Raw genomic sequence first — 4,884 nt, 5'->3', positions numbered from 1 at the left:
CCTGCCTTTCAAAGTAACTGTTGGAGAGGATGCGAAGGAACCAGAACGCTCAGATGCTGCCGGTGGGAATGAAAAATGGAACAACCACTTCGGAAGACACCTGATTCGTTTCTGAAAAAACGAAGTGTACTCCTACCATGTGACCCATCATTCCATTCCCCAATGAAAATGTGTTTACTCAAGAAAGACTTGCGCAGAAATAGGCATAGCAGCTTCATCTGTAATAGCCCTGACACTGAGAATAGAGATGAGGGAATGCGCGGGGGAGTGCCAGGGCTCTGCTAGACCATCACATGGGGTCACCTGGGGTCACAGGCAAAAGGCCACTTCCACAGAGTAGCCAACTGGTTCCCTTGACCTGCGGCTTTAGGGCTCAGAGTCCTTGCAGCTCCTTCCTCGCGGACGTGCAAAAAGAGCCAAGTTCTCACTGCGTCCATGCCCTGGGAACCGCCTGTTGCCCTAGAGTATTCAGCTGGACCATTACCGACAAGCTCCTGTAGCCACCCCAGTCCTTTCCCTCACGGACACTCTTCCCAGATCTAAACACGGAAGTCAAAAATCAGTTTTACCAAAAAAAAAGGATAGAATAGATAGGACTGATGTGCCTTACAATAATTTCTTTTTTACTGTGCCTAAAGTTTCCCTTTCAAATAGCAAGCACACCTGGGGCACTGGAGATAGAATTCAACTCACAGAATCCTGACTCACTCCCAGGTTTCAGGCCTGGTGAAGTGGAGCTGGACTCCAGAGATGATTTATGGTGAGTGGGGGTGACGGCAGAAGATGTTTGCGTCTTACCCGTGAGATGGCACCCTGGGGCAGGGTCCCCAAGATGACAGACGTCATTCTTCCCCGGTTTCCAAAAGCCCTTGCAATTTCACTAAATTAACGGCTGTATATTTTTGCAGGATTTTCTATTTCTGCTCACGAGATTTTATGGTTTACCATAAAAGAGAGTTGTTCAATGTATAACAGAATGTGACTTGATGTTTATGGCTGTTCTGTCGATGCTTCAGATGCACTGTGGTTAACTGGAGTCATGGGGTTATTGGAAGGAATGACATGCATGGGAGCCAGGAATAGCTGAAGCTCCGGGCTGGGGAGAGCTGGACTAGGGCTGACCACAGGGAATATGACTGGCTGTCGTCATCTTTTTTATTGAAATGCATTCTCGAGGTGAAGGGGGGAGATCCAGGCATAATTTTTGGCTCAGAAAATATAGAAGTTCTTTAGTTTATTTTTCCTGCCTGTTCTCTGCCTTCCCGAGATGGACTTGCCTTCTCTTTATAGCCGCCCCAGCAGGGAACAAATCAGTCCTGCCCGTCTGGGACCCAAGGTACTCTTGCCCCTGAGGGCTCTGACTCTCCCTTAGTCACCCGGTCACTGCAGGACGGGCCCTCTTTCCCTGCCTCCTCAGGAAGGTCTTGGCTGTTTACGAAAGCCTGCCTGGTGCTTCTTTAACATGAGCTGTTCAAGAAAAAAACCTTTTCTGACCGCTTGGCCGTGAGCACATGTCAAAGTTTACATGCATGAGGGCTGTTCCCTCCCCGACCCAAGTTGAGAATCACCCTCTGAAGGGGGTCTGGCTTCCCCGGCTGCCCTCTGAGCAGTGAATTCTCTCCCAGCTCGGGCTGGCTTCTCCCCAGTGGACGCGGGTGGGTGTTTGCTCCAGCCCCTGCACCCCCCCCAGCCCGTGTGTGCGAACACATTCCCTGCTCACCCGGAACACACACCCGTGTATACCATGTGACACGCGTGCCGGGGACCCGGACAGTCTTCTCAGAGGGAGTCCCACCTGCTGTGTGCTCTCAGGCAGCCTCTGCGTGTCTGGGATTCTTTGCACAGGATGGAGGGCAAACCCTCCTCCCGGGAACCTTCTTTCCTTTCATCCGCCTTCATCCTGAGAGTGGCCCCCCTCCCACTCGTGCGGGCTGATGCTGTCTCTTAGTTCAGGCTGCTGTAACCAATTACCATAGACTGAGGGGATTATCAACAACAGACATGCATTTCTCACGGTTCTGGAGGCTGGAACTCAGAGATCAGGTGCCCATCTACTCTCCTACAAACTGTGGCTCGGTTCTTTCCTTGTCTTACTTCTCTTTCTTTGAAGGGACTGGAGCTTTAGCTGAGATCCTCAAGAGCCTCCAGAAGTGTGCCCTGTGTCTGAGTTTCCTGCTGTCACTGTAATAAATGACCACAGACTGAGTGGGTTAACACAGCAGGTGTTTATCCTCTGACGGTTCTATGGGTTAGAAGTCCAACATGGGTCTTACTGGACTCCATCAGGTGTCAGCGGGGCTGAGTTCCTTCTGGAGGCTCTGGGGTGGGGGGCAGTCTGTGTCTTTCCCTTTTCCAGCTTCTAGAGGCCACTCGCATCCCTTGGCTCGCGGCACCCCCTCCTCCACCACCAAAGCCAGCAATGGCCAGTCAAGTCTTTCTCTCTGCTTCCAATTTCAGCCTCCCTCTTCCTCATTTTAAGAGCCCTGTGGGGGACTTCCCTGGTGGCTCAGTGGTTAAGAATCCGCCTGCTAATGCAGGGGACACGGGTTCGAGCCCTAGTCCGGGAAGATCCCACATGCCGCGGAGCAACTAAGCCCGTGCGCCACAACTACTGAACCTGCTCTCTAGAGCCCGCGAGCCACAACTACTGAGCCCACGAGCCACAACTACCGAAGCCCGCACGCCTAGAGCCCGTGCTCTGCAACAAGAGAAGCCACCGCAATGAGAAGCCTGCACACTGCAACGAAGAGTAGCCCCTGCTCTCCGCAACTAGAGAAAGCCCGCGAGCAGCAACGAAGACCTAACACAGCCAAAAATAAATAAATAAAATAAATAAATTTTAAAAAAAAAGAAAGAAAGAAAAGAGCCCTGTGATTGGGTTAGGCCCACCTGCATAATCCACAATAATCTCCCCATCTCGAGGTCTTCAATCACATCTGCAAAGTCTTTTTTGTCATGTGAAGGGAAAACTTTATTTCTCTTCTCTCTCAATACTTCTGATACCAGATGTGTGTGTGTGTGGAGCGGGGAGGTGTTTTCCACATCGAGAAATCCTCCAGTTCTCAGCGGACACCAGCTGGCTGTCCCATAACTCAACTCAGTTCTGACGCTATCTATCTGGACATAGCCTCCGACCCCACGGGTTAAGGGCTCAGTCCCACCGGACTCCCCACAACACACAGATTGTCACCAGTACTTCTGACCTACTGGTTATAAATCAGGACTCTCACCACCACCTCCTCAGGTTTGATCATTTGCTAGAATGGCTCACAAAGCTCAGGGAAACATTTATTGACGTTTACCAGTTGATTATAAAGGATACAGATGAACGGCCAGATGAGGAAGTCCCCACAGGGCCAGGTCCAGAAGTGACCTGAGAGAAGGAGCTTCTGTCCCTGTGGGATGAGCCGACCTCACCAACCGGAAGCTCATCAAATCTTCAAGAGTTTTCACTGAGCTGAATCTCCAGGCCCTCTCCTTCCCTGGAGGCCAGTGGGTAGGGCTAAAAGTTCCAACTCTCCAATCACTTGGTCTTTCTGGAGACCAGCCCCATCCAGAGGCCATCTTGGAGGGGGCACCCTAAGTCACCTCATCAGCATAAACTCAGGTGAGATCAAAAAGTGCTTCTTATGGTGGGGAGGGATAAATTAGGAATTTGGGGTTAACAGATACACACTACTAAACATAAAATAGATAAACAGCAAGGACCTACTGTATAGCACAGGGAACTATATTCAAGATCTTGTAATAACCTATAATGGAAAAGAATCTGAAAAAGAATACATATATATATATCTATATATCTGAATCTGCTGTACACCTGAAACATTGTAAATCAGCTGTATTTCAATTTTAAACAAGGGAGGGCTCCTTATGAATGACAGAGGGCATTCCTGACACTCAGGAAATTCCAAGGGTCTTAGGAGCTCTGTGCCTAGGACCTGGGACAAAACGAAATATATATTTTATTATTCCACACCATGTAAGGTAATATATTCACAGGCTCCCTGGATTAGGATGTGGACGGCTCTGCGAGCCATTATTCTGCTGAGGACACTCTGTGACTGGCTCTCAGGCCTTTCCTGAATTGGGCGTGAAACCTGATTCAAATGTTGAGCGCAGTGTTGCTGGTATAGTGGTGAGCATAGCTGCCTTCCAAATTTTGTGGGCTCTGTGGGTGGAGGGCATGCCCATGCACCCCCAGTCCTGCTGGAAGGCTGAGCCCCGAGCTCCAGGACCTAGGATGGGGAGGGCTAGAGAGGTGAAGGCCATTTGGGTACGATGACCACAGTCCTGCATCAGGACCAGCAGAGGTGGGGTCCTTCCCAGCCTTCCTCAGCAGTTTCCCTTTTTGCTTTGCCTCATCCTCAGATAAAAGGAAACTCAGCACAAGTTCTGCCTGACTGTGAAGGCAGCTCATGATACCAGGAAATCCCTCCCCTCCCGCCCTCCTTCCAGCCCTTGCCTTGAGAAGCTGCTTCTCCCAATTTGATCTTTGGGGTGGTGGATGTTTATTTGTTCAAATGCGCAGCCTACACTTGTGCACCACCTCCCAGGAGAGCTGGACAGGGATGCCTCATGCAAACATATTAGGGAAGAACTGGGAGCAGAAACATCGCCATCCAGGGCCCCCAGAGGTCTTAGGCAATTTTCTTATCCTGCACTTGCGCTAACCCTGTGGCTCCATTTCTCCCTCACCTGGAGATGATGGAGAAGAACTCAGGAGACAATGGTCATTTCAAGCTCAGACTTCCTGCTGAGGGTCAGCGACTTCCTCATGGTTCCTCTGCAAATTCATAGAGTGGCCCACCCCCCGTCACTATAGCAACCGCCCTCCCCCCCCTCCAGGGCTTTTGTCACCGAGAAATCGAATTCATCGGACCT

Source organism: Physeter macrocephalus, chromosome 14 (assembly GCF_002837175.3).
Source record: "Physeter macrocephalus isolate SW-GA chromosome 14, ASM283717v5, whole genome shotgun sequence".
Classification (NCBI taxonomy): domain Eukaryota; kingdom Metazoa; phylum Chordata; class Mammalia; order Artiodactyla; family Physeteridae; genus Physeter; species Physeter macrocephalus.
Note: the sequence above shows the minus strand (reverse complement) of the source record.